General features: G+C 43.7%; 1 pseudogene; it reads left to right on the top strand.

The window, feature by feature from the left end:
• Window positions 1–2016: 2016 nt before the first annotated feature.
• LOC114570558 (V-type proton ATPase subunit B, brain isoform-like) overlaps window positions 2017–15000 on the top strand; it is a 23554-nt pseudogene continuing 10570 nt past the window's right edge.

Consider the following 15000-nt stretch of genomic DNA (forward strand, 5'->3'; position numbering starts at 1 on the left):
TAATTTTCCGATTTTGGACAAATATTGAATAAGGAACTGTCAAAATCTGTATTTTTAGACTTTATCACAAAGTCTGCATCTTTCACTACAGAAAGGACATTGATGAAGACTGTTTCTTTGCTCACCCATCTGAACTGACAGCATATATTGAAGTGTGTGTGTGTGTATCAGTTTTTTAGCTCCTTTGAGATTAAGATCAAACCTAATGCATTTTTTCCTTGAGCCAGATAAAAGATATTTTCTGCCATGGAATAGATTTCAGCCCACCTGATTGCATTACAGATTTGAGACAAGTTATTACTTGTGCAGTATTTGAAGTGCAGTGTGGAAACTTGAATTTGGTTTTGTTTTCTTTGATTTCTAAGATGTTTTCCCTTCCATTGTCATTACCTGGTCAACAGATTTAATATCTTCTGATTTAATTAAGTGTTTCTGTTTTTGTTTCAAATGGAATGCAAGTCACTAATCACTGTGAGTAAAACCAGCTAAAACATATTTTTGTTAAGAGAAAATAACCTTCTTTGATACAAGATGAGGAGTCAGATGATGAGGTCAGAAGAGGACATGAATTTCTTTTATAAATTATGATTTAGTTCTTACAACTTTGCTAATGTCTAAATTGTTGTCATATTTTTTATGTTTATGTAAATGACTGTTTTCAATAACATTTATAGTGAAATTCACACCTTTTAAAGATTTTTTTAACACGGGATTTGAATGGGACTTATGTATCGATATCATACATAAAAATCGATACTTTCTTGGGGAAAAAATATCGATTTAAATTGCAGAATTGATAAAATTGTTCAGCCTTAGTATTAAGGGGGCCACTAAGGTCTATATAAAAGAGACTTCAGATACAGTATTAGGGGGACCACTAAGGTCTATATAAAAGAGACTTCAGATACAGTATTAGGGGACCACTAAGGTCTATATAAAAGAGACTTCAGATACAGTATTAGGGGACCACTAAGGTCTATATAAAAAGAGACTTCAGATACAGTATTAGGGGACCACTAAGGTCTATATAAAAAGAGACTTCAGATACAGTATTAGGGGACCACTAAGGTCTATATAAAGAGACTTCAGATACAGTATTAGGGGACCACTAAGGTCTATAAAAGAGACTTCAGATACAGTATTAGGGGACCACTAAGGTCTATATAAAAAAGACTTCAGATACAGTGTTAGGGGGACCACTAAGGTCTATATAAAAAGAGACTTCAGATACAGTATTAGGGGACCACTAAGGTCTATATAAAAGAGACTTCAGATACAGTAATAGGGGACCACTAAGGTCTATATAAAAGAGACTTCAGATACAGTATTAGGGGACCACTAAGGTCTATATAAAAGAGACTTCAGATACAGTATTAGAGGACCACTAAGGTCTATTTAAAACATCCAAACAGCACCATGTCATAGGACCCGTTAACCAAATTTCCCAAAAATAACATGGATGGTTCCATACGCTAATTGGTGATCACTACTAAATGTATACCGGGTGAAGATCTGTGATAATCCATAAACACATGTTCCTCTGATCTTAACCATTAGATAAGATAATTCATCATTTCTGGCATCATTTCATGGAAATGAGGTTTATTGAACATCAATTCCAAAAATAAGTGTAAAACTAGTGGTACTAGTTATGACGTTGGCTAAAGCTGTAATCCAGTTTTATCAGTCCAATCCAGTCCAATCCAATATTATTTTTTCATCAATAATATTCAACTTTATAGTTTCAGCATCCTCCTCACGATCATGACGCATGGTGTGCGCGCACATTCAGCCTCATTTTTTTTCTCATGTTAAACAAGTATTTTCTACATGTGTTTTCTGTATTTGTTGTTTGTTTCATATTAATGATCAATATGTTTGTTTGTGTATACACCAAGCACCAAAAGCAAAGTACATATTTGACGGTAAACCATTTTTTCGATTCAGTTTCCGAGTGCGCATGCGCCGCGGGCTGTCACGATTCTGCTGCTGCTGCTGCGTGCTGCAGGTGGAAACATGGCGATGAAGGCGCCTGAGGGGATGGTGAGCGAGCTGTCGTCGGCCGTCAGCGGGAGCAGACCGACCGCCGCCGCCGGGCGTCCGCCGCCGCCATCTCCGGGAGCATGTGATGTCCGTGAGCCGGGATTACCTCTCCCAGCCCCGCCTCAGTGAGTCTCTGCGGGTCTGATACATCCACGCTGTGTGTCCGCACTGTTGTAGGCTGTTGGGTTTAGAAAGACGTTCACGTTACGGAGGAATGCGTCGTTTAAAAAGAAATCTAACGATACAGAGCCCTTAGGCGAGATTCTGCTGTTTTTTAATTTGCAAACTTACAAATATGCAGGGCCGGCCCTAGACTTTTGGGGCCCTAAGCAGGATTTGGTTTGGGGGACTTTCCACATTGTAACATGTTGCCACTGCACTTGTAAATATTAGTTTAAGCACTCATAATATACAAATGTGCATATAAAGACTTATGTGAGACATATTAGCAGCAACCTTAAAATCGGTTTCTATTGGCAACAAGCATCAGGTCACCAACTGGAATGGAGAGTGCATTATCTTGGCAATTTAGGAGCAATGATTCACCAAACCTGCTTTTTTCCAGTGTAAACATGTTGTAGTAACGGTAACTAAGATGCTCAGGGAAATGTAGTGTAAAAGTAAAAGTTTCCGGAAATATAAATAACGAAGTATGTGAAAATTTAGTAATTCTAGTCTCAGTAGTGAAGTATTTGTACTTTGTTACATTACAACACTGATTGTGGGTGTTTTACAGTGGACTATATAGTGAATGAAATTTGCGGAACACCACGGCAAAATGGTGAACACACTATATAGGGATTGGGGAACGGTTTCAACACAGTTCTAGTGTTTGCTCCGCTTGAACACAAACTGTTTCCCTGTCGTCTCAGCCTATAAGACGGTGTCTGGAGTCAACGGGCCGCTGGTGATTCTGGATCAGGTGAAGGTAAGGGACGAACTCTCTAACTCTAACTCACATCTATTCCATTCAGTTTTATTTATAGTGTCAAATCTTAACAAGAGTTATCTCGGGACACTTTACAGAAAGAGTAGGTCTAGACCACACTCTATCATTTACAAAGAGCCAACAATTCCCCCAAGAGCGAGCATTTGGCACGGCAGCTAAGCGGAAAAACCCTTTTAAACAGACAGAAACCTTGGACAGAACCTGACTCCACAGTCCAGTTTATTTCTTTTATACTCAGCCTCTGATGCCAGACTGGCTCTTATTAGGCATGAATATTTAAAGAGAAAAGACAGAATAATCAGCGAAAAAAGTCAGTTTTGTTTGTTTGTTTGTTTGTTTGTTTTGGGGGGGGGGAGGAGATGGAATATTTTGAGAAAAAAGTCTGAATATTTTGAGAAAACTCAGAATATTTTGGAGAGAAACGATTATTTTAAGAAACTTTTGGAATATTTTGGGGAGGGAAAGTCAAAATATTTTGAGAAAAAGAGTAGCAAATATTTTGAGAAAAAGTCAGAATATTTTGAGAATGTTTGTCATGAAACGCTGCTTCAAAATGAGAACGTAGCAGTGTAGACGAGGCCTGAAACAGGATGTAGAATAGAAAGTGTTTCCTGTCTCTAACACTAAACGTCCCTCGGACAGTTTCAAGTACGCCGAGATCGCCCATCCCACGCTGCCGGACGGGACCCGAGGAGTGGCCAGGTGCTGGAGGTCAGCGGCTCCAAAGCCGTGGGGTGCAGGTACTCCCACAGCAACAAGCACTGGGCTCAGACCACAAAGGGAGGGGAGGGGGGTGGATGCAGGGGATATCCCCCCCCGGACAGTATTTAACCCTCCTGTTGTCCCTGGGTCAATCTGACCCATTTTCAAAAAAAAGTTTTTGTATCAGAAATTTGCGCGCTTTAACCAAATTTTAAAACAAAAATAATGTGGATGGTTCCTCACAACACTTTTCACAGGTTAAGTAAATGATCTGTTCACTACTTTGATTGGATTTGGGTGTTTTATTCAATTTTAAAGCATGCAAAGAAAAATTGATAAAAGAACGTATAAAAACGTAGGGAAAAAATGTCAGAAAAGTGACAAAAACGTTGGAAAAATTGACAAAAATGTTGGAAAATCTTCAAAAACATCGGTAGAAGTGACTGAAACGCCAGGAAGAGTGACAAAAACATGGGAAAAGCTTCAAAAAGGTTGACAGAAACTTGAAAAAGCGACCAAAACATTGGCTTTTTTTTTTTTTACATTTTGACCCAGAAAAACAAAAAGTTGCTGTTGGTCAACGAGGAAGACAATGCGAGGGTTAAAACTCCACTTTGGGCAAGTTAGTACAACAAGCGTCTTGCCTGTTGGGCATCATGGTATCATAAATGATGTCATCGTTCTCGGAGAATGTTGTCGAAGGGTTTGATTTGAACGTGCTGTAGGAGCCACATATTGAGGTTGTTTGTGGTCTCATTAATGGTGTTTGTTGATTATTATATTGTGCACTTATATTGTAGGTGGTGGGATTTCATGCTGCTTTTTTGGGCTTTGACAGAGAGGGGAGGGAGCCTGGGAGTGAACACTTTCTGTTGACCGCCATACTAACGCACTTAGTACCTTTACATTTGGTAACTGCAGTACTAATTGTATTTTACGTGTGGAGGAATAAATTATTGCGATATGATCTGTGTGTTTATGGATTTCTCGGTGTTCAGTCCCTCACGGCAGCACCTTGTTGGACCGCTGACAGTCAGAATAAGTGCCGATGGCCAATCAGGAGCTGAGTTTCTGCATGTCACGGCTTTTTAATGTTTATTTTTTTTCGACAGTTTTTTTTTTTCTTTGAGGTTCCTTTAACATTTTTCCTGCTTTTTACTGTTTTTTTTTTTTTTTCAACGCTTTTGATGTGTTTTTTTTTTACGCTCTTTCAGATGTTTTTTTTCAGCACTTTTGACAATTTTTTTTTTCAAATGATTTTATTTTATTTTATTTTTTTACATTTTATCACGAAAAAAAAATATAATAAAAAAAAAAACCTTACCATTAGAACTTGAAGATGTCGCTGTTCTGTGTTCAACGCTGCGCCCCCACACCCCACCCCTGCAGGTGTTTGAGGGGACGTCCGCATCGATGCCAAGAATACCAGCTGTGAGTTCACCGGGACATCTTTTACGCACACCCGCCTCTGAGGACATGTTGGGTACGACGCAAAACACATGTCTCATTCTCTTAGGGCTCCTGCACACTGGCTGCGTGGGCGTGAGCGTGGCGAGCGTGGCGTGAGCGCCAGCCAGCGTGTCCGCCATATTTGGGCCCCATGGTAACAGTGACACCCATGGCTCAGGCGAAAACGCTGCGTGCTAGAAATAGGACCCCACGCTATTTTTCAAACAACACGCACGTGTGTTGGAAGCGTTCCAGGCAAAATAGAATAGGAAAAGATGTTTATATGTCATTTAGACACGAGTACATATTAATAAATGACATCATGATGTCTGAAAGTCTCGAGGTTTTGACATAAATACAGATATAAAATGTAATTTTAAAAAAGTATAATAAATAATTATTGATTTTCAAGCTTTATTATCTCAGGAAAGGGAATTGAAATATAAAATATATATCGAAAATGTGCAAAATGTACAAACACAAAAATATTGACAAAATAAAGTTGAAGAACACGCTATTATGTCATTCTATCAATGGGAAACATCCGCCCAGACACCTTTCTGGTGTGTAAAGACGAGAAAACGCCACGCAGCTGACACGCCGAAAGAAACACCACGCCACACCACGCAGGCAGCGTGCAGGAGGCCTTAGATGTTAGATGCTAACATGCACAACTGCATGTTTTGATAGAGGGAAGATAGTTGGGTTCAGAGTAGGGCTGCAATAATATATAGTTTTTTTAATCGTCTGCTGGATATCAACCGCGCAATAAACACATATAATGAAGATAAAGATTAAAGATTTTTTTGTGTTAGTTGAAAGAAAATATCAGCAGACTTTAAAATGTTACTTGTTTTTTATTACTGCCTTTTATGTTCAACTCAGTGCTCAATTTGTTCAATAAAAGAAAGTTGGAAATTATTTCTTTTTCATTAGTTTTAAACTCAACAATCAGTTTGTTGTGTTTTATCACAATACTGAAAGCAGCAGAAACTGAGAACACTAATATCTGATTATTTATCACGACTTATATCATCGCTATTTTCCTCATAACATTCAGCCCTAATCTGGTGGTGAGGTGTGTGTGTGTGTGTGTGTGTGTGTGTGTATGTGTGTGTGTGTATGTGTGTGTGTGTGTGTGTATGTGTGTATGTGTGTGTGTGTGTGTGTGTGTGTGTGTGTGTGTGTGTGTGTGTGCAGGCCGTGTGTTTAATGGATCTGGTAAACCTATCGACAGAGGACCAGCGGTCCTGGCTGAAGACTTCCTGGACATCATGGGTACGTTGTTTCTGCTCTAAAGAGGTTCTTTTTATGAACGGAAACTGACATCAGCCTGCTTTTAAAGGGTCATTTCGCATTTAATTCAACCCTATTTTAACATGTTACTACATTGATGGGAACAGCAATCTTTGAAACTGGTCCAGTATTAAGCAAGGCTCAGATTATTATTCCAAGTGTCTGACAACATTTTGCGTCTATATAGGCAGCATATTTCCACCAGACTCATGTAAATAATCAGGACTTTTAGCGTGTATAGAGCCAGCATATCTCCACCAGACTCCATGTAAATAATCAGGACTTTTAGCGTGTATAGAGCCAGCATATCTCCACCAGACTCCATGTAAATAATCAGGACTTTTAGCGTGTATAGAGCCAGCATATCTCCACCAGACTCCATGTAAATAATCAGGACTTTTAGCGTGTATAGAGCCAGCATATCTCCACCAGACTCCATGTAAATAATCAGGACTTTTAGCGTGTATAGAGCCAGCATATCTCCACCAGACTCCATGTAAATAATCAGGACTTTTAACGTGTATAGAGCCAGCATATTTCCACCAGACTCCATATAAATAATCAGGACTTTTAGCGTGTATAGAGCCAGCATATTTCCACCAGACTCCATGTAAATAATCAGGACTTTTAGCGTGTATAGAGCCAGCATATCTCCACCAGACTCCATGTAAATAATCAGGACTTTTAGCGTGTATAGAGCCAGCATATCTCCACCAGACTCCATGTAAATAATCAGGACTTTTAGCGTATAGAGCCAGCATATCTCCACCAGACTCCATGTAAATAATCAGGACTTTTAGCGTGTATAGAGCCAGCATATCTCCACCAGACTCCATGTAAATAATCAGGACTTTTAACGTGTATAGAGCCAGCATATTTCCACCAGACTCCATATAAATAATCAGGACTTTTAGTGTGTATAGAGCCAGCATATCTCCACCAGACTCATGTAAATAATCAGGACTTTTAGCGTATAGAGCCAGCATATCTCCACCAGACTCATGTAAATAATCAGGACTTTTAGCGTGTATAGAGCCAGCATATTTCCACCAGACTCATGTAAATAATCAGGACTTTTAGCGTGTATAGAGCCAGCATATCTCCACCAGACTCCATGTAAATAATCAGGACTTTTAGCATGTATAGAGCCAGCATATCTCCACCAGACTCATGTAAATAATCAGGACTTTTTAGCATGTATAGAGCCAGCATATTTCCACATGTAAATGGGTGAATTAAGGGTTTATTTCAACCAAACCGGAGTGGTAATTGTTGGAAAAGTGGAAAGATGAACCAAGACGGCTTTTGGTAGTTTTATTTAATTTCTGTCCACTTTGAATGAAGTGTGTTTTACGATGACAAAAGTCCTGATTATTTACATGGAGTCTGGTGGAGTTTGGTGATGGTGATTTCGGGGCTGTTTCATGTTAAACTAAAAGGATCTTACTCTTTAACTAAAAGGTCTATCTCTGTAGGGATCCATCCCATAATGTTGTCAGACACTTAGCATAATAATCTGAGTCTGTCAGCAGCAACAACAGAACTTTTAGTGGACACTGACTGACCATTTTACCCATTTAAGGTTACCGTTTTTTTTGTTGCTGTCATTATGGAAACACATCTTCTGTCTGTATAGTGAAGCTGGAGAACACACTAACACACTTTATATGTTAGCTGCTACGTTGATACACCAGCCGCCTGTATGCTTTGAATTTTCATGTTCTAATGTTGTAGGTCAGCCCATAAACCCCCAGTGTCGTATCTACCCTGAGGAGATGATCCAGACCGCATATCTGCCATCGATGGCATGAACAGCATTGCCAGGGGGCAGAAAATCCCCATCTTCTCTGCTGCTGGGCTGCCGCACAATGAGGTACACACACACACACACACACACACACACACACAATGAGGTACACACACACAATGAGGTATACACACACAATGAGGTTTACACAGACACACACACACACACACAATAATGAGGCAAACACACACACAATGAGGTATACACACACACACACACACACAAAATTAGGTACACAAACACGCATGCACAAACACACACACGCGAGTTACACACACAATGAGGTACACACACACACACAAAATGAGGTACACACACACACACACACACACACACACACAATGAGGTATACACAGGCACACAATGAGGTAAACACTATAGCATGGATACCCGACCCGAGGCCGACGGGTCCCGACGGTACCCGACGGGCCGGGCCGGGTTCGGACAGATATTTAGTAATTATGGTCGGGGTCGGTCACATCAGCGCGATAAGGCAACAGCTTATTAACGTGCGCTTGTTGCCCCATAGGCGCTGATGCCTCATCTGTTGACATTTCCGAATGCCTTCCTACAGCTGCTTAATAAAAGCGAGCTTTCAACACAAACAAACGTAGCCTACATGTGTCATTACTACGAGGAAAAAAAATTAGATTTTAACTGTCGGGCTCGGGCCGGGCTCGGACACAAATTTCTTAATACATGTTGGGCTCGGGCTGGGTTCGGTCACGGGTCTGTCGGACGCGGGCCGGCCTCGGACAGAAAAATTCGGCCCGATCCGGACTCTAGTACACATACACACAATGAGGTATACACACACACATCAGGTACACACGCCCGCACACACACACACACACACACACACACACAATGAGGTATACACAGACACACACACAAAATGAGGTACACAAACACGCACGCACAAACACACACACGCGAGGTACACACAAACAATGAGGTACACACACACACAATGAGGTACACACACATCAGGTACACACGCACGCACAAACACACACACACACAATGAGGCAAACACGCACACACACAATGAGGTATACACACACACACACAAAAAAATGAGGTACACAAACACGCACGCACAAACACACACACACACACACACACACACACACACACAAAATGAGGTACACAAACACGCACGCACAAACACACACACGCAAGGTACACACACACACAATGAGGTACACACACACACACACACACATCAGGTACACACACACACACACACACACACACACACAATGAGGTACATGCATGCCGTTTTTTTTCTAATGTCTTGTTCGATGTTTTTTTTTTCCAACGTTGCATCATCTCATACACACGTAGACGCATTACCATCGTTAACGTCCCGACTGAAATGTAGAACATCAAGAACAGGATTAGTGTTTTAAATGAGGCTGAAGATGAACTTTGTTCAGATGTTTCCTCCGTCGTCTGTCGTTACCTCAGATCGCCGCCCAGATCTGCCGCCAGGCTGGTTTGGTGAAGAAGTCCAAAGACGTGATGGACTACAGCGAGGACAACTTCGCCATCGTGTTTGCAGCCATGGGGGTGAGAACGTGATATCATTTCCGCTTATTGTGATGTCATTTCTGCCTATCGTGATGTCATTTCTTTCGAGTATCTTCAAGTGCTTCATATCCCTAAAATCAGAGCTGAGCACAACCTGAGCTGAAACTTTACGTAGTTCTATAAACCAGAATAACTCCAAAAAATGTATTGAAATTGTGTCATAAATATGAAGAAAAATCTTATTGTCCTAAAAAACATAAAACATGTTGATCCGAAAGATTTCTAAATTTAGAAACATTAACAAAATATGTCCCAACACATAACACTAGTTATTTGAACTCTGTACTTTTTTTTTGTTTCGTTGAGATGTGCTCATTTTTTATGACAAGGCATTTTCATTTTTCACCGGGCGTTGCATGACGTGATGATGTCATCACGAGTTGACAACGTAACAACGCAACAGACCTTTAGCTCTAGATCTGACCGAGTGCTCTAGCCGCTTGTCTCGTGTGTGTGTGTGTGTGTGTGTGTGTGTGTGTGTGTGTGTGTGTGTGTGTGTGTGTGTGTGTGTGTGTGTGTGTGTGTGTGTGTGTGTGTGTGTGTGTGCCACCAGGTGAACATGGAGACAGCTCGCTTCTTCAAGTCTGACTTTGAGGAGAACGGGTCCATGGACAACGTCTGTTTGTTCCTGAACCTGGCCAACGACCCCACGTAACCCTCAGCACCTCACTCCCTTAAAGAACACTTGATTTACAATATTTTTCATTTTAGTTTTCAATTTTTACTGGCCGCTATATATTTTTTTCAGAAAAAAAATCAAAATCAAAAGCATTGAAAACTAAAAAAAAAAAAATATATATATATATATATATATATATATCCAAATAATTGTTCACAAAAATCAAATAAACGTCAAAAGCATTGTGAAGAACGCCAAAAAAAACGCTCAAATAAAGTATCAAATGTCACCAAAAAAAAATGCTGTTGAAAGCATCGAAAGCCCCAACTCAATTCTGTGATGGGGCGAGAAAACAATGATGTCATTCATGATACAATTACGCTCCAACGGGCAAGTGCGTTGTTATGTTTACTTGGCCAAAGTGGCGTTTTACTTTCCCCGGGCCATCGGGCAACCCTTACTGTTGAACCCTGTTGTGTCTTGTAGGGAATTTGGTAACAAAATGAGGCCCTAAGGCTTGTCAAATCTGACTCAAATGTAATAATTCCCGCGCCTTCTTACATCAGAGTTAAGTTAACCAGAACACAAGGGTCAGTCTGAGACGAAGAGTTCAGTTAAGCAACTTTACTGAAGTCCAGCATTTAACCCTTGTGTGGTGTTCATATTTTTGTCAAGCAGCCAATGTCTTGAGTCTGGTGGATCGGGGAACATTATTAGGCTTTTAAGTCAATACAGCCATAACAATTTATGTAAAAATACTTAACAGGTGTTTAATTTAGCTCAATTAACAATGATATATGCATAATTTATGGTTCATATTTGCCATTTACCCGTGTGTGTGAGACACATTTATGATCATATGATGGGTAAAAAAAAATAAAAATTGAAACAATATTTTTGATCATTATTGGTGCTTATTTCTTACAACTTAATCAGAACAGGTGGAAGTGCTTGAAATGTAACAATTTTGTAACTTTGTGTGGGAATAGCAAGTGCAGAAAGACATTCCCACACACAGACACCTAGAATCAGACACGCACATATACAGACGCACAGACACACACACAGAGACGCACAGACACACAGTAGGCCCAGTTAGGAGGAGGACACAGTTAAGTTTCATAGCACCTACAATCATTACACAATTATTACACTTGGGTCCAGTAGACCCGAACACCTCATATGTAATAGGTATGTGTAGGGGGGTTGTACCGTGTGCACTCATTGAAAATATGTTATTTTTTATGTTCTTCACAGAAATGAGCCAAGGCCAATGAGTTTGAGTTAGAAGAAATAATAAATAGCATCATTTTTCTTTTAGCCAACATTGAAAATGGGTCGAACAATGGCCCGAACAAGCTACGTGGCTCCCATCTCTCCAGCCCATGGGCCCACCACCTGTGGGAGGAACCGTTGGGGTCGGGTGCGATGCCACATGGGTGGCAGTGAAGGTCAGGGGCCTCGACGGACCAGACCCGGGCGGCAGACGCTGGCTCTGGGGACGTGGAACGTCACCTCTCTGTGGGGGAAGGAGCCGAACTGGTGCGGGAGGTGGAGCGCCACCGGTTAGATCTGGTGGGGCTTACCTCACGCACAGTCTCGGTTCTGGAACCGTACTCCTGGATAGGGGTTGGACTCTTTTCTTCTCCGGAGTTGCCCAGGGTGTGAGGCGCCGGGCGGGTGTGGGGATACTCACAAGCCCCGGCTGAGCGCCGCTGTGTTGGAGTTTACCCCGTGGACGAGAGGGTCGCCTCCCACGCCTGCGGGTTGTGGGGGAAAAACTCTGACTGTTGTTTGTGCATATGCACCAAACAGGAGTTCGGAGTATTCGGCCTTCTTGAGACCTTGACTGGAGTCCTGCATGGGGCTCCAGTGGGGGACTCCATTGTTCTGCTGGGGGACTTCAACGCACACGGGCAATGATGGAGACACCTGAGAGGCGTGATTGGGAGGAACGGCCTCCTGATCTAAACCAGAGTGGTTGTTTGTTGTTGGACTTCTGTGCTAGTCATGGATTGTCTATAACGAACACCATGTTCGAACATAGGGATGCTCATAAGTGTACCTGGTACCAGAGCACCCTAGGCCAAGGTCAATGATCGATTTCATAATCGTTTCATCTGATCTGAGGCCGTATGTTTTGGACACTCGGTGAAGAGAGGGGCAGAGCTGTCAACCGATCACCATCTGGTGGTGAGTTGGGTCAGGGGTGGGGAAGACTCTGGACAGACCTGGTAAGCCCAAACGTGTAGTGCGGGTAAATTGGGAACGTCTGGAGGAGGCCCTGTCCGACAGACTTTCAACTCACACCTCCGGGCGGAGCTTTTCGTGCATCCCTGTGGAGGCTGGGGGCATTGAACCCGAGTGGACAATGTTCAAAGTTTCCATTGCTGAAGCTGCGGCGAGGAGCTGTGGTCTTAGGATCTTAGGTGCCTCAAGGGGCGGTAACCCACGAACACCGTGGTGGACACCAGTGGTCAGGGAAGCCGTCCGATTGAAGAAGGAGTCCTTCCGGGATATGTTATCTCGGAGGACTCCGGAGGCGGTTGCAGGGTACCGAAGGGCCCGGCGGGCTGCAGCCTCTGCCGTGAAAGAGGCAAAGCAGCGGGTGTGGGAGAAGTTTGGAGAAGACATGGAGAAGGACTTTCGGTCGGCACCAAAGTGTTTCTGGAAAACTGTTCGCCACCTCAGGAGGGGGGAAGCGGGGAACCATCCAAGCTGTGTACAGTAAGGATGGGACACTGTTGACCTCCACTGAGGAGGTAATAGGGCGGTGGAAGGAGCACTTTGAGGAACTCCTGAATCCGACTAATACGCCCTCTATGTTAGAGGCAGAGCTGGAGGATAACGGGGATTGTCGCCGATTTCCCAGGCGGAAGTCACTGATGTAGTCAAACAACTACACAGTGGCAAAGCCCCGGGATTGATGAGATCCGTCCAGAAATGCTCAAGGCTCTGGGTGTGGAGGGGCTGTCCTGGTTGACACGCCTCTTCAACATTGCGTGGAAGTCTGGGACGGTGCCAAAGGAGTGGCAGACTGGGGTGGTGGTTCCTCTTTTTAAAAGGGGACCAGAGGGTGTGTGCCAATTACAGGGGTATCACACTTCTCAGCCTCCCTGGTAAAGTCTACTCCAAGGTGCTGGAAAGGAGGGTTCGGCCGATAGTCGAACCTCGGGTTGAGGAGGAACAATGCGGATTCCGTCCTGGTCGTGGAACAACGGACCAGCTCTTCACTCTCAAGAGGATCCTGGAGGGAGCCTGGGAGTATGCCCAACCGGGTACATGTGTTTTGTGGATTTGGAGAAGGCGTATGACCGGGTCCCCCGGAGATACTGTGGGAGGTGCTGCGGGAGTATGGGGTGAGGGGGTCTACCAGGGCCATCCAATCTCTGTATGACCAAAGTGAGAGCTGTGTCCGGGTTCTCGGTAGTAAGTCGGACTCGTTTCAGGTGAGGGTTGGCCTCCGCCAGGGCTGCGCTTTGTCACCAATCCTGTTTGTAATATTTATGGACAGGATATCGAGGCGTAGTCGGGGTGGGAGGGGTTGCAGTTTGGTGGGCTGGGGATCTCATCGCTGCTCTTTGCAGATGATGTGGTCCTGATGGCATCATCGGCCTGCGACCTTCAGCACTCACTGGATCGGTTCGCAACCGAGTGTGAAGCGGTTGGGATGAGGATCAGCACCTCTAAATCGGAGGCCATGGTTCTCAGCAGGAAACCGATGGAATGCCTTCTCCAGGTAGGGAATGAGTCCTTACCCCAAGTGAAGGAGTTCAAGTACCTTGGGGTTTTGTTCGCGAGTGAGGGGACAATGGAGCGGAGATTGGTCGGAGAATCGGCGAGCGCGGGTGCGGTATTGCATTCAATCTATCGCACCGTTGACGAAAAGAGAGCTGAGCCAGAAGGCAAAGCTCTCGATCTACCGGTCAGTTTTTGTTCCTACCCTCACCTATGGTCATGAAGGCTGGGTCATGACCGAAAGAACGAGATCCAGGGTACAAGCGGCCGAAATGGGTTTCCTCAGGAGGGTGGCTGGCGTCTCCCTTAGAGATAGGGTGAGAAGCTCAGTCATCCGTGAGGAGCTCGGAGTAGAGCCGCTGCTCCTTTGCGTCGAAAGGAGCCAGTTGAGGTGGTTCGGGCATCTGGTAAGGATGCCCCCTGGGCGCCTCCCTAGGGAGGTGTTCCAGGCACGTCCAGCTGGGAGGAGGCCTCGGGGAAGACCCAGGACTAGGTGGAGGGATTATATCTCCAACCTGGCCTGGGAACGCCGATCCCCCCAGTCGGAGCTGGTTAATGTTGCTCGGGAAAGGGAAGTTTGGGGTCCCCTGCTGGAGCTGCTCCCCCCGCGACCCGACACCGGATAAGCGGACGAAGATGGATGGATGGATGGAGATGGATGGATGAAAATGGGTCCCACAGACCCAAACACCCACACAAGGGTTAAGTTTACAGAACACCATTGTGGGTTCACAAAATGACACTAAGTTTCCCTAACCGCAGACAAAGAGCTCAGGTCACCAAAGTCTATGTCAGATTATGAAC

The sequence above is a fragment of the Perca flavescens genome, chromosome 16 (assembly GCF_004354835.1).
Source record: "Perca flavescens isolate YP-PL-M2 chromosome 16, PFLA_1.0, whole genome shotgun sequence".
Classification (NCBI taxonomy): Eukaryota; Metazoa; Chordata; class Actinopteri; order Perciformes; family Percidae; genus Perca; species Perca flavescens.